This window comes from Cinclus cinclus, chromosome 20 (genome assembly GCF_963662255.1).
Source record: "Cinclus cinclus chromosome 20, bCinCin1.1, whole genome shotgun sequence".
NCBI classification, from domain to species: domain Eukaryota; kingdom Metazoa; phylum Chordata; class Aves; order Passeriformes; family Cinclidae; genus Cinclus; species Cinclus cinclus.
The window spans coordinates 4,956,481-4,975,724 of NC_085065.1; the positions used below are offsets into that span (position 1 = coordinate 4,956,481).

The 19,244-nt window shown below is 50.8% G+C and overlaps 1 long non-coding RNA gene and 1 other non-coding gene across 5 annotated transcripts; both read right to left on the reverse strand.

Moving 5' to 3' along the window:
* Positions 1 to 950: 950 nt before the first annotated feature.
* On the reverse strand, positions 951 to 14,086 carry LOC134051956 (uncharacterized). 4 transcript variants are annotated; one of them, XR_009933833.1, is made up of 5 exons: positions 13,865 to 14,086; positions 12,995 to 13,049; positions 4,440 to 4,612; positions 2,027 to 2,172; positions 951 to 1,752 (listed from the first exon to the last, which is right to left on the reverse strand). It is a non-coding gene; the product is annotated as an uncharacterized LOC134051956 (long non-coding RNA). The 4 variants fall into 4 exon arrangements; XR_009933835.1 differs by having other exon boundaries at positions 1,888 to 2,172; XR_009933832.1 differs by having other exon boundaries at positions 951 to 2,172.
* On the reverse strand, positions 13,659 to 13,814 carry LOC134052240 (small Cajal body-specific RNA 16). Its single transcript, XR_009933865.1, has one exon. It is a non-coding gene; the product is annotated as a small Cajal body-specific RNA 16 (non-coding RNA).
* Positions 14,087 to 19,244: the final 5,158 nt, after the last annotated feature.

Genomic DNA, 19,244 nt, shown 5'->3' on the forward strand with positions numbered 1-19,244 from the left:
GTTTAGGTTGGATGTGAGAAGTTTTTCCCCCAGAGAGTGGCTGAGCACTGGAACAGACTCCTCAGGGAGATGATCACAGCACTGAGCCTGCTTGAGATCAAGGAGCCTTTGGACAATGCTCTCAGGCACATGGTGGGATTCTTGGGGTGTCCTGTGCAGGGCCAGGAGCAGGACTCGATAACCCTGGTGAGTCCCTTCCAACTCAGAAGATTCTGTCATTCTCTACTGGAAAGCTGCAGTTAGCTCATCCAAAAGTATTCTCCAAGCTGAACAATCCCAGTTCTCCCAGCCTTTCCTCGTATCAGAACTGTTCCAACCCTTCAGTTATCTTGCTTCCTCCGCTATACTCGCTCCAACAGGTCCACGTCCTGTGCAGGTGCCCCAGAGTATTCCGGGGAGGGTCTCACCTGGGTGGAGCAGAGGGGCAGAGTCCCCCTCAAACACACAGACTCATGTACACACATCCCAGGCCCAGGAGGACATGGCACCTTCTGCAGGTGCCTCCCATCCCCTCAGCCCCCTGAGCATCCTGTGGTCCCACACCTCCCGTGATTCCCTCGACTCTGGGGGGCTCTGGGTGGGTTTCAGGCACCATCAGGGGCAAGGTCAGCTTAGGGCAATGGCACAGCACGGTGCTCCAGGGCCATGGTGCTGTGGGAGCGCAGGGATCCACCTCGGTCACTGCTGGAGCATCCTTCTGCCTATTCCCTGTCTGTAATCAGCCAGCATTCACCCATCTCAGGGTATGTGCAGTCTGGGGTGCCTCAAAGAGCTCTGTCTCACACCTTGTGTGGTTTAACTGATGCACTAAAAGCAAGAAGGACAATTGTGGATTTTACAGTACCAAACTGTGTTAAAATAAGGATTTTAAAGTTAGGAACCCATGTTCCCTTCTGCAGCACTATTGAGACATTTTGTTTACCCACAATATCTTTTATTAATGGCTCTCTCCCTCAGAATATAAATGTACTAAAATTCAGAGTCATGTCCTGGCATTTTGATACAAACCTTGTGTCTTTAAAGTTAGTCAAGCGTAGCCTCTTGTCTGATCTGAACTAGTCCTTACAAGAAGTTGTTTAATGTGTTGAGAAATTATTCCTCCGAATCTCATTTCTGTTGTGGCACCTGGCCAGTTGCCTCCATGTTACTGGAGTTAACTAGTTAAATGTAATTAGATTTAGTTATCTGATTGATATTCCATGCCATTATGCCTGCAACATCCTTTTCCTGCTCTGAAAGCCTGAGATATAATCCTACCGGCATAGCAGGGCGAGGAATTTACGCCCACTCAGATTCCTCTTTGTTCATAACGTTTCCCTCTGTAGATTCTGGGAAACGTTTTAATTCTTACTGACTGCCTCTATTCTACTTCACCCGATGGCCAGGTAACAAGAAAAGCTTTATTTGGACTTTTAAAGGTATTTGGAGTTTATTAAGAAAGTGAAAATTCCGTAATTTAATGCCTAAATCATCCGTAGTCTCAGCTGTTTTCTGCAGAAACAACAATCTTAGAAAGATAAACAAAGAAGAGGAAAGTAATATGGGTTTAAATTTTTTTTGCTGTTGTTTTTTTTTCCTGTGACATCTTCTCTTACGGAAGCTCCAGCCATGCATTGTCAGAAGAAATTTAATGAATAAATGTGTGGGTGAAATGTTTCAGGAAAGCTGTGAGGCACGCTGGAGACTGAAGCCCAGAGGACACAGGCTGAAAGCGCACACCGTTCCATATTTTTGGAAAATTAGCAACACAGCCTGCAAGATATGAAGGGAAGTTTGGCCTTAGGGAGGTTATGCAAGGTCGGTCACTTCCCTCCATCTGAGCACTTTCCCTGGATTGCATTCCTTCACATTCTGAACTTTAGTTACACAACTTGAAGTAACTGTTACCTTGATTCAGGCAATATTGCCATGGAAATTAATGAGAACTATTGGTAGTCAATCCATTACTATTAATATTAACTAACTGAAAGTGCAGTTTCTTGGGAGCAGTGCAGGGCTGATGCATATGAGAAAAGATTCAAAACACCTCTCAGCCGTGCTGGAATGCAGCTAGAGCTCCTGGAATTTCAGCAGGCAGGAACTTGCTTTGGTTTCTTTTGTTGGCATCCCAGGCAGTGAAGAAAAGTGAATCGACCCTGTCTTCTTACTGTCCATCAAGTCTCATCTTCAGAGCTGTTGTAATAAAGAGAGGAGATTGTCAGCAGTTCATGACAAGAGAGAATGTGTTCACTCAAGGTCTTGCTGCTAAGCCATACATTTATTAAAATACGTGGAAAAGGGATGAGAGTTTGGCTTCAGACACACTGAAGTGCTTCAAGAGCCATTCCCTAACAAATCAGTCCTGTCTGAGTCAGTGGAATTTTTTATGCACTGTTGGCTGCATTGAAATAAATACCTGCTTCCTAAACCTTGAAATACATGGAAATGGTCCCAAATGATAACACTGCCAGCATGATGGAAATAATAATAAGCATGATGAGTAACAAACAGTTAATGGAACAGAGTTGTGCCCTGGAGACATTGATTCTGGTTTGCGCAGTTTTTATTTAATGCATCACAGTTATTTCACTAGGTGTCACCATTTTTGCTTTCCTTTGTCAATCTAGGGAGACACAAACTGGTAAAGCTGGGTGTGAGGATGCATGAACTCCTTCACCCCTCTTCTCTTAAAAGTAATAGTGATCCCCCAAGTTCAGCCCTCCAGACGCAGACCTGAACGTGCCCATCCATTACATTTGTACATATTTTTGTAAGCTCCCTGGACAGCCCATACTGGGGAAACAGTGAACTGGAGGAAAAAATTCTCCACATATCTCTGGAGAAATATGCCTTCATAATGGTAGGGAAGACATTAATAATCCCAATATGCAGTATAAATACTGAGGCTCACAAAATGCTAATGGAAAATCACAATGCAAGTCAGTATGAGAAAGGAGACCAGAGCTCCTCACTTCCGGGTGGTTCCCTTATTTCCATATATTCCTGCCTTTTAGCTCTGCAGTAGTTTTCCACCATTCACAAGATTGGGATGGGGGTAAAATATCTCCAAAACTGGCCTGTATGAGGGGATGTTAATGTACAATACCTAGGAGATGTTACACTCTGGGATGGGATTTTTATTCAGGATTAAACCAGCCTTAGTTTACTGTAGTTTATTGCAGTTTAAGTGAAGGTGTACTAACTTTACACCACTATTTGATTTATCTGAGCTTTCCTGTAGAAAAGCCTTAAATGACCTTGTGGACTGGAGCCCTTTATGTCTTGATGCCACAAACAGGCAGAAACATGTTTTTTCCTGTCTCCTCAAGTGACTGGTAGGAAAATTGAATTGTAGGCTGGGAGCTGGCCAGGGACACCAGCTGCCAGTGCTCAGAGTCCAGCAGCTGACATCAGAGCACCGTCCCCATTGACAGCAAAGGTTACGCAGACAAACATTACCAAATAGGACCAAGTCCTGATTCACAAAATAGATGAGTCAGGATGCGCATGTGGCACATGTCCCAGCCCTCATTCCCGTGCTCCCCCTGCAAAGCCTGTGCCCATCCAAGACTCCCTGCCTCGAGTTCCACGTCGCTGCTCAGGAGCCGTGCCATGCTAAAACAAAAGTGAGCAGGTAGTGCAGGGGGGGCTGCTCATACAGAGATAATGAAATGTGAGGAGCTGGTGGAGTGGATATTCTGGATAGAGAATCGGATCCAACATTTATTCCAATACCCGTGTTGGATGTTTGCAACACCTAAAAGCCTGATAGCACTGTTTTCTCAGGGGGCTGTGAGAAACAGGGGACACCCTCTGGAGCTCCCACTGGAGTATCTTATCCCTCAGACATCAGGAGGTGGCACAGGTTAAAGAGAACTCACCCCCGTGACCATTTTCCCAGTAAAGGAAATAAAAGTAAAGGGAATAAAGGGAAAAACACTTGGATAATAACTGATTTCCTGAGGTGTTTTATTGATGCTGAAGATGTCAAGCTCATAATGCAGGGAGTTGGAGTTGTGAGTGAGGAGGGGTTCACTGGGCTGTTGGGAATGCCCAGCTTTTCTCCTTGCCTTTGCAAATAGCCTTTGTGTCCGTGTGCCACTGCCTGGGAGCTGCCTGGTACCTGCCTCCCAGGGAACAGCCTGTTTCCAGTTGTCTCTTTAAACGACTTAAAGCACTGCCAGGATCTGATCACTCATTTCTTAGAAAAATAGGAGTCTCAGCCAAAGGCTCATCAGAAATGATGGGTAAATTTCCTGTAAATATAAAAACAAAGGCTGTTTACCATCCCTCCTTTTAATGAGTCTGACAGTACAAATACTCTCAGCTGCTTCAGCAAGTACTGAATCAAGCTCCTGGATCACTCACAGGGGAGAGACTTTGTCCCTATTTGCCTCTAACATGTTGACAATTATTTTTCTTTTTTAATACAAGAGGTGTAATAAGAAACAATTACTTACTATTAAAAGTATTGCACAAATCAATCTCCTTTTGAAGGACACAGTGACTCCTCTAGAGCTGGGTCTGCATCCTGTGGGCAAACAGCACCTTTCAGTGGACCTCTGTCAGGACAAGTTGCCTTTGTGACTGCTGCTCCTTACAGTGCCTGTGTCTGTACAGCTTATTCCTGTGCCTGGAGGAAAACGAGGCATTATGAGGCACTTGCACACCAAAATAACTACCAGTATTGCTATTTTAGGGTTTACTTTTTAACTTGCAGTCTGTGGATCAGGCCTGTGCTGGCAGCCTCCGTCCATGCGTGTCTCAGAACTTGAGAAACACAAGTTTCGTGACGCTGTTTGCAGACCCCAGAAATGCTGTTTATCGTCTCCAATTAGCATCATGCTTTGCATGAATTCCAGTCCTGTATGCAAGGCAATCTCATTATTTGCTATACAGGCTCAATCTGCTGGCTAATTTCTTTCTCCTTCTCATGGGAGAGAAACCTTCCTGTGCTCCACAGGCGTGCCTCTGTTTAGGAGATTAAAGAAAGCAGGCAAGACGCATGAAAAATATCACCCCGTCACGGCGACGGCAGCTGAATGGGAGCACAGTTCCGAGACAGATGTTCTTTCCAATTGAATTGTCTGTGTCAGTGGTTGCAGAGCTCAGCGCTCCGGAGAGGTGAGAAGCAGAGGGCACGGCTGAGCAGAGGAGCCAGGGAGCTGGCACAGTGCAAGCAGCAGCTCTGCTGATTCTGACATGGCTGCAGCATTAATCTGTCTCGGCCTCGAGCACCGCTGGCTGGCTGTCCTGGAATTAATTTGGCTAAAGTAGCACGTGATGGAAAGCCACGTTTGCAATCTCTCTGCCAGGCAAGGCTGGACGGATTTTTCCCGGTTAAGAGAACTCATAGCAGAGCTCCACTGAAGGGACACCCTCTGAGAGTGTGGCTCCGTCCCCCAAGGGCTGAGAGAGAAGATGTTTAACACCTCCTGGCTCTGGTGATTGTCAGGGGGAGCCCGAGGAGACAGGGAAGAAGTGGTGTGAAATATTACATAGTGATTTGTGTCATTAGGGAAATACATCATGAGATCAATATAAACAAGAATACAGATCTCAAAGTAAAACATGGACATGAGACACAGGAAAATATAATTATTTCATTATACCTGTTTAAATCACTTTGCTGTGAATTGTTAGCTTTTGTTTTTATGTATTTTTTCTTATTTTGCCACTATAATTATGAATTGTATCCACTTTTTATGCACAAAGAAAACACAGGCTTGTAGGAACATAAACAGACTTGTTTGTTACAGCTGTTACCTGCTTGCTAGGAGCATAATCTGAGAACATGTATGAGCCTTGTCCAGGCCTGGTGGGGGCTTGTAGCCACTGCTACTTGAGTGGTAGCCAACATGTTCAGGCTTTCTCAGACTTGTACCCCAGCACAGTAGGCATGACACAGCCCCACCAGAAACTGCCTGTAAAAGGGGCAGTGACCAGGGGTAGGACGAATGTGTTGGTGGAGTGAGGACTCCCCACAACCCCAGCACTGCTTGCCCATTCCTTATCAGTGAATTAATAAATTGCCTTATTGATTAACCTACCCGATTTTGGTGAGTAAATTTATAATAGTGGCATTGTCACAGGGGTGGCTCTGCAACCCCTGTGCAAATGGGAGGTGTCAGAGATTTTTCAGAGGGCAGGTTTCAGTATCAGTCTCCAAATAAATTGTTTTGACCAAGGGGATGGTCTCCCACACAGGAAGCCAATTTGCAGTCATGGCTTCAAGCTGGTGGCTACAGACTAATGTGTGACCACTAAGTAAGTTATCTTATGAACAGCTGTTTGATTTGCTTTTGGTCACAGTCAGGCTTAGTCTGAATTAAACAAGAGCCCAGTGATGGAAAGGACTGAAATTCCTCCAGACAACTCCCTGGACCAAGACTGGAAATGAGCCCAATTGTTTCCTTGTGCCCCATCCCCAACACCCCTCATGCATTTGGGCCCTTGTGGGCCTTTGCTGAACCACTTCTGTGAGGAGAAAGAAAAGAGAGCATTCTGAAGCACCCAGGGGGAGGCAAGAGGCAGGAGAACACAGCAGTGGTGGGGTTTGAGGCAGAACCAGCCCAGCAGAGGCTCCAGAGAAGCAGAGGAAAAATCTGCCCAGCAGTTCACCATTCAGAGATGACATCCAGCTTGGAAAGCAGATGAGGGTGCACAACAGACAGGATGATACGAGAGGGAGTCCATCACATTAATTTTGTGTCACAGTCAGCAGGAAAGGATTTTTTGAGGGAGGCTGAGCACCCCTTTACCACCAACCACTCTGTGACATATCCTGGGGGAGCAGCTGTGTGCCTCCCCACCACTGCACTGGCACATTCAGGAGCACAGAGAGAACTGGAGTTGATCGCAATAAACCAAATTGGCACATGGATGTGAGCCACAACATGGCACTGAGCAAAACCAACCCAGAAGGAGGTTTGCAATGTAGGCAAGTTAATTGCCAAAAATAACCCCCAACCCACCCTGGCTGCTGTGCTTTGCCATGGGAACAATATTGTGCATGTGATCACATTCAGCAGGACATAAGCAGCCTAAGGGTCTTTTTACATTTGGCTTGAAAAGGCTAAAAATAGACCCCAAACCACATTCCTTTTTTGCATTGCCATCTCCTCTGCCGCTTCCTATTCATTGGCACTTTTACATGCAAAGCAGAATTTGAGATCCAAGGCCCTATAATTAGACTCCAGCCTGGCAGCTGTAAGTGGAACAGCTGGAGATGTTATTTTTACGGGTTATTAATTGACTCCATGAAAGCCCAGCAAACAGAGAGCCAGCGAGCTGCAGTCCACAGCCACATGACAAGGTCTTAGTGACAGGAAAAGATAAAATAAAAGAGAGAATTCAGAATCCTAAAGCCGATTAGTTATAGCAATTTCTCCTAAGCTAAATATAGGGAAAAAATCCTCTCCCATCTTCAGCTCTGCTAGCGGAGATGAGAAAGCACAAGGAAGGAGATAGGCGGAAATTTCATTTCTCACATAAGTCCCCATGGGTTGCAGAGAGAAACTGGTGCTTTGGTGACGCTCCCAACACTTAAATCCAGTTCCCCCCTAGCCAGCCCTTTGCTCAGCCCTCACAAGTGCAGCTGCACTTGCTCCAGCCTCACTGCACTGGAGAGCAGAACGGCACAGGGAAGCTCCTGGTGCCATCCCAACACCCAGTCGTGGCCAGGCTGGCACAGTCCTGGTGCCTCTCTGCCAGGCATGGATGGGTGAGCCTGCAGAGCTCACCCTCAAAGGGCCTCAGCCACCCACACTGCTCCAAACCAAAGCAGGACAGAGCCAGGAGACTCCTTGCCTCCAACTCTCCTTCCTCCCTGCCCTTCCTGCAGCTGGCGACAGATGAAGCTTGGGGACAACTGAAGCCACTTGGGGCCACAAGAGAAACCCTTCATCAAGAGCTGGAATAAGGAAAGGCTCTGGGTGCTGACAGCGCAAGGGGATGGGACTGGGTCATCACCCCTACAAAACATATTGTACATCTTAGACCTCAGGGAAATAAATAACAGGCTACTCCAGCAGAGATGCTGGGAAACTGGCAGAGCATTTCAGATTTATGAGAAATTAACTGAGCCCTAGTCAGGATGCTGAAAGCCAGCAAGGCCCTCTCCTCAGGACAGCCCATATTGCTGGCCCAGGCTGTGGGGTATTGCACAAATATTGCACAAATACTTTGTCAGCTCAGGTTTAACTTCTGAAAATAAATCACAGTTGTACAGCAGAGGTGAAGCAGCACCTCTCCCAGAGCAGAGGTCAGCCAGGATCCTGGCACTCGACATCCCCTGTGCTGGTAGTCCAAGAGGAAGGGAAGGCAGTAGAAAGGCTGCTGCTGCTTGAATGCCAAAACTCAGCCCAAGAAAGCCCCTTCCTCATCAGAAGGCAGGACAGTCCCATGTTCCACAGCTCCAAGACAGAGATTTCTTCCCACTTTCATCACCCAAACAGCAAGAAAAGCACCAAACTCCTCCTGAAGCTGTGTCTTCACAATGTTCAGTCATAGACCGTGGTTAGAGGAGGGGGATATTTCTCTCTGACCTCCATCCTTGACACTAGACACCCCTCTGGGTGGGTTTGGGGTATTTCCAGTCACTCCCATATTCCCAGCTGCAGAGGCTCTGTATGTGGAGACAGCTGAGGGAATGTTTTGTAATCTCACCCTTTGGAGACCATTTCTGTGATAACCAATCCCCTTAGACATCCCTTCAAAATGAGTGTGCCTTTCTGGCCCAAACCCACCCCTGGGCTTGCTGCCTGGGCTGTTCTCCATGCCAGCCTGGCAGTGCTGGGTCTGTTCTCTGGCAGGAAGACTCCTCTTCAAAAGCCAGCTCTGCCTTGTGCTGTGAACTGGGAAGAGCTGTCAGAGCTCCTGCTGGGTGCCAGCACTTCATTCCTGCTGGATGGGGCTGTGGGTTAGGTCTGTATTTCCAGCACAGTCTGCCTGCTCCACACACAGTGCCCAGGCTGCCCAACCCCACAGCAAGGCCATGGGGCTTCCTAAACTTGGGTTTCATACTGTCATAGAGCCTTTCCCCAGTCTGGGGGTCCCCACAGGAGCAGCAGTGCCAGGGGAAGAGGGACAGCCCCAGAATAGGGTTCCCATGCAGTGGGAAATGTAACAGAGACAAACACGCAGCAGAGACAGCTGTGGCTCTGCACCAGCCCTGTGTCCCTGTGGTGCTGCACAGAGACCCTCTCCACTCCCTTTAGCCCCAGTAGGTGGGGGGCAAACACTGCCACAGGAAGGGAGCTCAGCATCACCTGTGTGACCCTGCTCAAGCCTGGGGATGCACATGTTGCTCCTGCATCCACAGGTGTGGCTGTCCCACATCTCCCCAGGCTATTTTCCCTGGTAAGGCTCAGTCTGTGCCATCTGTGCTACCATCACACCTTTCCACAAGATCCAAAGCCTTGGCTGCACAGGGATAGACAGCACTTTGGGGACAGCAGGAGGGGAGGAGGCTTTTTCCAGGGGGTGTCAGAACCACAGGTGACAGTGTTGGAGAGCAGAGAGCTGCTGGCAGCTCCCAGGGTAGCGAAAGTCTTTGGCCTTCATGGCGTGGGATGGGGATTTGGGAGCAAAGCACATCAAGCGAGCTGAAGAGACTGACATTTTCCTTCCCAGCTGCTCCATCCGTGCCCACGCAGCCAGTGGGATGACTCTGTGCAACTAATGATGCAACGTGATTAGTAAACAAATGATGCACTTGCACCAGGAAACAAAAAAAAAACAAACCAAACAAAACAAAACGAGGAAGAGGAGAGAAAAGAAAGAAAACGAGTCCCAGTCTGGGCTGGCAGCACGCAGCAGTGTGCTCTTTAAAAATCTGCTGAGGAAGGCACTTGCACAGCACATGGTTTGGGCAGATCAATGAAGCTGCAAAGCAGCCTGGCAGGCACACAAATCCACTTTCTAATGAAATTTACAGCAAGTGGAATTTAGGTCACTACTCGGAAGCATTCAGTTTATTCCAGGCAGCTTTTAAAATATTTAAGAAATAGCTGTCAAATTAAGCCTGCTCGCCTCTGACTGCAAGGTCCAGCTTGGAGCCATGGTAGATTTCTTATCTATGGCTTAAAAATGAATTTTTTTTCAAGCTTTCTTTGATTGCCCCCTCCTTTCATCACCACAGCACAGTGATTGTCATCAGCTCCTGCCATGCAGTCCTGGCTCTGGTGAGAGCTGAGAGTTCCCAGGATGCTCAGGCTGTGCCCAGCCCAGCCTAATCCTTCCCCAGGGTTAGGGCAGTGAGACACCAGACGTGTCCTTCCTGCAGCCTGTGCCCAAAGGACTTCAGCTGCTGCTGAAGGAAGAGCAGTGCTACAGCCAGACCTAAAAACAGCTCTTGAGGGAACAGCTAAAAGCAGCCTCTTAGCAGAGGTGAGCCTTCACCAAGGCTGAGTGATGCCGAGTGGAAGGAAAGGTCTGGGCTGTACTATTCCCAGATGTCACACTCCAAGAGAGCTGTCAGAGCATCTTCAGAGGGTGGTGGAGGGGGAGGAAAGGTGGCAAACAGGCAGTTCTCTGGTTGTTTACCCAGCAGAAGTGGCCACAGTCCCCAGTCTCCACACTTGCAATTCCTGCAGAGATCAGAGCAGGCCAGACAGTTCCGCTTCCAGCAAGGCAAAGTTCAAACTCTTACATAACACAGACAGTGTGAGCTGATTGCTGCCCCAGCTCAAGGTCCAGCCAGGCACAGAGCTCAAAGTTTTTCCAGCCTCAGCACAAACCAGGAGCAGAGCAGGGGAGTGCAGAAGGCAGCCCTGGAGCAGGGCCGGGCTTAGTGTTAAGGGAGACACCACAGGCATAGCCAGACCCTCTCTGGGCTGTGCTTTAGAGGACAAAGAGGTTTCCCCATTGCTCACCAACCTGCCCCACCTTGGCAGCTGCCCTCAGCTTGTTCCCCACAGCCTGGGCATCTCCCCTGCCCACACAGGACCTGCTTCCCTTCCACAGGGTCTGACCAGATCCCAGTGCTCGGGATTTGGCCTGGCTGTAGTTGAGGTATAACACAGGTGCCTGTGCAAACGCTTCTGCCTCCTTCCTCATTATACACAAAAATATCCATTTCACACTCAGCTGATTTGTTTGGCTGGGGTATGATCCTGGCTGCTGGTCCACAGCTGGCTCTGTACCAGCATCTGGTACCAGGGTTCATGGTCTCTGACCACTCTCCCATCAGCACTCCTGGCCATGGATGAGCACACCAGCGCACACTCGGACACCATCCCTGTATTCATCCTGGGGGCCCTGGCCCTTCTTCCACCTCATTGTCTCTCCTGACAGAGTTCCATGTCCATCCCTGCAGCCCTCCCACTCCTTTTGCTCCATTCCTTGCCCATAGGGATGTTATAGAGTCTGGAAGAAGTGATCCTTGGATATTACCCAGCTCTCTGTGACCCCTCTTCCCTCTTGAAGGGAAGAGCATTTTCCCATAGGATTCCTCCAAAGAGGTCTCTGGAGAGGCCAGCCAGCTCTTCCCATGCCCAAGGCTCTGACTGGATGTCCCTGGCAGCACACAGAGACCTCGAGCCCACCTGACCCCAGAGCTGTAGATACCACGTGCCTGTGGAGCTGCTCCCCTCCCAGATGGATCCAACTCCAGAATGTCTGCAGACACACATGGTACCAGCAGCAGGAGAGGAGCCTGTGTTCCTCCCCATCCTCAGCCACAGCATCACCTACTCACCCAGCTCTGCTCTGGGTGCTCCCTCAGGCACTGAGTACCGGAGCAAAGGCAGCACTGCTGGGTCCAGTTCTGCTCAGGATTTCATTCTTAATGAGGACACTTGGAGGCAGAATTTAGCAAGAAATCCTGTACCTGGCCAAGGAGCCAACATGGCCACCTCGAGCTGAGCAGCACATCCTACAAGCACAGGGAGCACAAACAGCCCAGCAAGCAGCACAGGCTTATGGAATTTCACAGCACACTGGTGTTGGGCTTGGCTTGGGAATGTTGCAGACCAAGTGGAAATTCCCTTCTAGGAAGGGAAATCTAGGAGCCAGGCCCTTGTGCAAGTGAAACATTTGTCCCTGCTGTTTAGATACCTTTTGCTTCTGAAGCAGGAGGGGGAACATGGACAGTGCAAGTTACCCCTCCAGGAAACCTCATCCAGGAGCTGGGCAGGACCTGATTCACCCTACAGCAGAGCTGCCTGCTCTGCTCACTCCAGCTGCTCTTCCTGGCTGCAGGCTGCCCAGGGACATCCATGGAATGCTCCGAGCCTGGCTGGCAGTTGTGTAATGCACAAGCATCCTGGGCTGCTGCCAGGACACAGAGCAGGGATCTCCGGAGGGATGTAATGCTGCCATGGCCTCGCTGCCTGTGCATCTGATAACAGAAAGGCTCCCAGTTTTCCCATTTCCGTGAAAACAAAGGATTCTGCGGAGCTCCACACCCTCTAGTGGAGGTGGGAGCTCGGCACACCAAAGTGCGCCCAAATCCCACAGCACTACTGAGCTCAATTCAGGATCTGATTGCCCGACAGCTCCCCAAGCAGGGCTGGGGCACTGCACATCTGCAGGGTGTGACAGCCCCGGGGTCAGTGCAGCTGTGCAGTTAAACACCTGCCTACTGTGGTCAGACACACAAGTATTATATAAGAAGAAAGAAATCAATTTTGAAAAAAGCATTTTATTCATGTCCACCATCCAATTAGGCACAACGGCTTTCTATAACCTACAGAAAAGCAGGAGGGGGATTTTTTTATGAGAGCATGGAGTGCCAGGCCAAGAGGTGGTGGTTTCAACAGGCACAGGGAAGGGTTAGATGCAGTATTAGGGAATTAGTGAGGGTGAGGAGGCCCTGGCACAGGTTGCTCAGATAAGCTTGGCTGGAACCCTGGACATGTTCAAGGCCAGGCTGGACAAGGCTTGGGGCAACCTGGGATAGTGGAAGGTGTCAGTGCCCATGACAAGGGATGGAAGGAGATGGTCTTTATGGTCCCTTCCAGCACAAACCCTTCTATGATTCTGTGATAACCCAGAAAGACCACACAGGTATTACCAAACTGCAACAGCAGCTCTCACCATCCTGCAGAATCACCTCTTGGTCCAGCTACCTGAAAATAAACAACCAGGATGTTCAGCCAGGAATGCAGCTAAAGCCAGAGTCCCCTGTCCTACACAGGCCCATCTCCTCTGGATCAGTATTAACTGAAGCACCATCCCACCCCAGCTCTCCCCTAAAATCCTTCCCAAAAGCATCTCTACCACAAGCACTTCCAAAAGTACACCAGGGCCAGATCACCCATCCCACTGCAACAAAGCACTTCTTATTTTGCCAAGGAATTTTTGCCAGGAGCTGGGATCACTGTGGCGCCAGGTTCCCAGCACAGGCCTTCCCCTCTCCCTTCTCACACTTTCCAGGGCACAGCCCCAGGTGAACCCCCCGCTGCAGGAGAGAAACCAAACATGTAGCAAGAGAGCAAAGTACACAACTTCCAACAAAGCTTTACATTTGCTCCAGTGCAGAAACTACTTTACCACTATGCCCTACTACATGGGGAACAAAGTTGCAACTCAAACAGTATCTAGTGATAAATCAAGTACCCCAGTTCTCATTTCCTTATCTGAGAGCACCAGTTCGATTTTGTAAAACATTTTCAAAAGACTTGGTACACATTAAAAACCCCAACCTAACCCGTTTTGCCTTGGATTAGGGGTGCAGCTGTTGTATGCAGTATCATACATGACCATCAAAATGCTTCATGAATGTTCACACCTGTTACTGCACAGGTGAGGCCCAGCACGGAGCCCACCTGGGAGCTGCTGTTGGGCACGGGTGAGGCTGGCTGGTACCACCCAGCAGCCCTTCCCCAGCCCACAGACCCCATCCCCCTGCCCAGGAGGGCCACACAGGACTCCCACGACTCACCTGGTGCTCCCTCACCTCAGGAATGGAAGAACAGAGTCCCACCTGTGTCACCATCTGGGGCTGAGCCCCAGAAGGAAATCCTGGGATACTCACAGCAAAAACAAAGTCCTGGTCTGGCTGTCGGCCCTGCAGACCCCTCCCCACCACACACACACTTTGTCCTTGTACAGCACCCAGCCCTCCTACCGACCTCCTCACAGTCCCAAAGCCCCCACAGACACCCCAAAGCCTGTGGCCACCTATGTTCCATCCCCCCAAACCCTGCCTCCCCCAGGCCCCCCTGCAGCCCCCCACAGAACTCTGACCCCCAGGCTCTCACTACACCTCCTACACCCCAACATCCCAGAGATGCCTACCCCAACCAACCACCGAATCACACACACTCTCCCCCAGGCCCTGACTATTCCTCTTCATTGCATCCCAAGCCCCCCAAACGCCCCTCAGCACCCCAAACCCTGTCCCCACGGCCTCCACACCATCCTCCAGCCCCACTGCAGCACTCCCCACAACCCCACACCCTTCCCTTCGTACCTCAATATCCGCCACCCTGCATCCCAACACACCTCGACACCCCAAAACCAGCCACTCCCAGCTTCCCCCAAACCTCCATACCCTGCACTCCAGTACCTCACTTCCCCCCACTCCGCACCCCTCCAGCGCTCCAGCCCCCCAATCCCCGAGTCCTCCATGCCCCCCACCTCCCACACTCCCGCTTACCCGGAGCCCCCATTAGAGCCCCTCCTGCACCCCACACTCTGCGCCCCAGAGCTCCAAATCCCTCCTTACTCCATCTCCCGCAGCCCCTGCGCCGCACCCAACACCCCACTGACCCCCAGCCCCCCACGTCCCCGACCCTCCCTCAGCACCCCGTGCCCGCCACGTCCCCGACCCTCCCTCAGCACCCCCAGCCCCCCACGTCCCCGACCCTCCCTCAGCACCCCCAGCCCCCCACGTCCCCGACCCTCCCTCAGCACCCCGTGCCCGCCACGTCCCCGACCCTCCCTCAGCACCCCGTGCCCGCCACGTCCCCGACCCTCCCTCAGCACCCCCAGCCCCCCACGTCCCCGACCCTCCCTCAGCACCCCGTGCCCGCCACGTCCCCGACCCTCCCTCGTCGCCACGCGGCCGGAAGCGCGGCCCAGGAGCAGAACCCGGAAGCGCGACCAGAAGGCACCGAGAGCAGCCGCGGGCCAGAGCGCCGCGCGGGGCACGGCCCGCCGGGGACAGCGCCCTCGTGTGGCGGGAGCCGGGACTGCAGCGGAGCCCGGGACCTTCCGGAAATGCCGGGAGCGGAGCCCAGCCCTGTGGGATCGGACCGGCAGAGAACAGAGCCGGTACATCTCGGGAACGGCCCAACCGGGCCAGGTTCGGTTTTGGAGCTGCTGGTGCAAAGGGAGTCATGGAGATGCCCCAAGGGAGATGCTCTGGCAGAGCTTGGGGTGCTCACCTGGAGAGGAGAAGGCTCCAGGGAGAGCTCAGAGCCCCTTCCAAGACCTAAAAGCAGCTTATAAAAAGATGGAGGGTCACTTTTTACACAGGCAGATAGTGATGGGACAAGACAGAGTAATTTTACACTAAAAGAAGCGAGGAAGAAATTCCTCCCTGGCAGAGTGCTGACATGCTGGCACAGGCTTCCCAGAGGCTGCCCAGGCTGCACCACCCCTGGAAGTGCCCAAGGCCAGGTTGTCCCACCTGGGACCTGGAAGGTGTCCCTGCCCATGGCAGGGATGGAATGAGATGGGCTTTTAGATACTTTTCAACCCAAATCATTCCATGATTCCGTTATTATAATCCCCCCCAATGGCAAAATCTCAGCACGCAGAAAGTTCAGAGGCTGTTCCTGGCCAGAGCTGAAACCACAGGGCAGTTGAAGCACAGTAAAATCAGTATTTAGATTTAATATTCTGCTGGTGGTTCTCAAGGCTGCCTGTTTGTGTTGAATTGTGCTTCGCTGTCAGTGACTCTGACAGCCGCACTCCTGGCTGAGAGAGAGAGGCTTTCAGCACAAATACAGGTATCTCTCAAGAAATTTAATCACAATTTCCCCTCCAAGACATTTTGGCACAAACAGCCTTGGAGCAGAAAACCATTCCAACACACAAGCAATAACCTGCTCCCTGAAGGCTCATTAAAAAGGAAGCAGTGTTTAGTTTTATTTCTGCAATAACACATTTTAGCAGACCTCTTATAAAACATACATACAGGTTCAAACCGTGCAAAACCTGGATGGGAGGAGCAGCTGGGGAAACCAAGCACCACAACACCAGTAAACCAAAACTCTCTTCTTTTTTTTGTCCATTAAAGCTTGGTGTGGTCTCTGGGTGTTGGCACATCCGAACACAGGGATTGAGTGACACAGGGACAGGTTTGTGCCACCAGCCTGGCCCCACGCTGAGCCAGCTGAGCAGGTAATTCCACACTCAGGTTTCCCAGGAGTGGGTGCCTGCACTGCTCTGAATACTAAACTCCTCATTTCTGTGTGATTTTCCTTCTGCTGCTTGTAAATACACAGCAGGAGTGTTCTACAAACACTGGGGAGCATCTTTCCAGTCCCTGTGAAAGCAGAGGGCACGATCCCTACTTTGCACAAAGAACTGTGATACAGGGGGATGAATGAAAACACAAATACCCGCAGATCTGAGGAGCTGACTTTGCAAAAGCTGCTTTTGTTCTTCTCAGAGTTCAAAGCCCTTCCCTGCTCCCCCTTGCCCAGCACTTACAAGCCGAGGGAATATCCCCTCTCCCAACAGAGCCCTGCTTTTCATGCATTGCTAGTTTAATGCTGAAGTCATAATGCTCGGTGTTGTTTTTTTCCTTATAGATTTGTAGAATCTTTGAGGTTCTAAAACATCTCCAAGATCATCAAATCCATCTGTGATTGCAGTGAAATCCTTTAGGGGTGCTGGGTACCCAGAGCTCTGTAGGAGAGTCCTGGAACCAAATGTGCAGTGGCCAGCTGAGCCAGCCAGACTGTGCTGAGCTCATATCTCATCTCATCTCATCTCATCTCATCTCATCTCATCTCATCTCATCTCATCTCATCCAGCCAGGCTGTGCAGGCTCCCCAGGCATGCTCTCTCTCAAGAGAGGGGCTTTAACACCTGAGCCAGAGGGGCTCGGACACCTCACAAGACAGGAAGGTGACAGGACAATCCCAACAGGATTTGGGCAGGGACAGCCATCCTTTTCCTTCAGGGCAGCCTGGGGCATGTGTGTGCAGAACAGAAGCATTGCACTGCCTTCCACGAGTTTAATTTGTGAAGGTGAAAGCATTTCACACCCAATGGCTGCAAGCCTGCATGCTGCTGACCCTCCTGTGCCCCCTCGCACTCAGTCTTCTGCCTCCAAGGGAGCCAGGGGCTGGCCAGCTGGCAAACCCCACAGGATTCCATCCCTGCTGGGTGCAATTCTGCCCAGTTCTGGCTGGTGTAAACGCTTTGTATCTCATTTGTACAGCAGAGCTCAGGCTGCCTGGCTGATGGCAGGGACAGCGCTGAAAACAAACGGGGTTTTTTTTCCCTTTTGATAAAAGAAAACATTACCTCTCCGAGATTTACACAGTAGATCAAGCATAAAGCTGAATTATCTCCCTCCTCTCTTCCTCCAGGGAGCTGATAATAGTTGGATGTCTCCATCCCTCTGTTTTGTTCCTCATCACCCAGCTTGGCAGCTTTTTGGTTGCTATTAAACCACGCTCACCCCCCTTGACATTTAAAAGGCTGTTGTTTGATTGCTGTCACAGTCCTGTACGTGGATCCTTCAACCAGTTCCCTCCTCCTCTTCCCATCAATGATGGATTTTCTCGTTTACTCCACAGTAATTTGCTTTCCTTATGCTGTGCTCCAGCAGAATGCTTTCACTGTCAGGGGTTTGGTACTTGCCCAGGGTGCCACGTCACACCCGAGCAGCTCCAGGCACATTGGAGCTGCCCTGGCTTTCAGCAGTGTTAGGGAAACTGAACAGCACATGGATCTGGGAGCCTGGTTCTGATGGGGTTGGATCCTGCTGCCTTCGGGGTCGCTGCTGTCGTGCGGGATGTGTCAGACCACAGATATTCCTGATGGGGTCATTGGCTTTCCACAGCTGATCCACGGCCCCACGAGGAATATCCCATGGGGTGAGTGGACACTGGCTCCAGGGTGAGGAGCATCTGGTGCCTGAGGGTGGGGAATGGAGCCTTTCTGCCTCCTTGGGAGCAAAGCTGGGATGTACCATCAGCTGGAGGGTTTGCAGAATGCAAATGCACAGAGCAGAGGGTTTGCTGCCACCAGAGCTTGGTTAGATGATCTGCAAAGGACAAAGCATTTCAGTGCATCAAGCCCTTAAAATCCCTTTGTGCCTCTCTGGGTGCTCCTCAGCAAGGTCAGAAATGCTGAGGGTGGTACCCAGCTCTGCCAGAAGAGCTCACATGTTGAAAGTTGGTCTCACATGTTCAGGAGTGAAGTTCAACAGGTAAAAGTAGTAAACACAGGTAAAGTTTGTTTGTTTGTTTCTTTGTTTGTTCGTTCGTTCGTTTACCTGAGAGTTTGAAATAAAGCTGAGCCCTTGGCCCATGTCTGTTTATACTGTGGGTGTCCCTGATGTGAAAAGCTGGCTCTGTACCTGGTCCCGACCTGCTCCCACCACCCAAACTCCTGCTTCTCCCAGGGCTGCTCACACTGAGACATTTCAGAGAATCGTGGAATTGTTAAGCTTGGAAGGGAACTCTAAGATCACTGAGTCCAACCATTAACCCAGCACCACTGCATTTGTCACTGAATCACGTCCTCAAGTGCCTCATCCACACACCTTTTAAATCACTCCAGGGATGGTGACTCCCCTCCATCCTGGGCAGCCTGTTCCAGGGCTTGACAGCCCTTTCAGTGAAGAGATTTGCCATAACAGCTGACCTAAACCTCCCCTGCCCAGCCTGAGGCCGTTCCCTCTCCTCCTGTCCCTGTTCCCTGGAGCAGAGCCCGACCCCCCCAGCTGTCCCCTCCTGTCAGGGACTTGTGCAGAGCCAGAACATCCTCCAAGACCTCCTTTTCTCCAGGCTGAGCCTCCCCAGCTCCCTTTCATACAAGCTGTGCTTGCAGACCCTTCCCCAGCTCCACTGTCCTCTCTGGACACACTGCAGCACCTCAGTGTCCTTTCTGTAGTGACCATCTTGTAGTGCCCCTGGTTCACAGGCACAATCGCTGTGCTCCAGTTCCTGATGCCTTGGGAATGGGTTGTGAGCTACCCTGGCCCTTCTCCCACCCGGAAAACACATCCAGCAGAGACCAAAAAGCAGGTGTCCCCCCTCGGCAAAGAGTGCCATGGCTTGTCATGTCACCTGGACACCTGAGCCCAAGGCACTGGAAGAGCACACATCCCTCCCACCACAGTGAGCTGAGAGCTC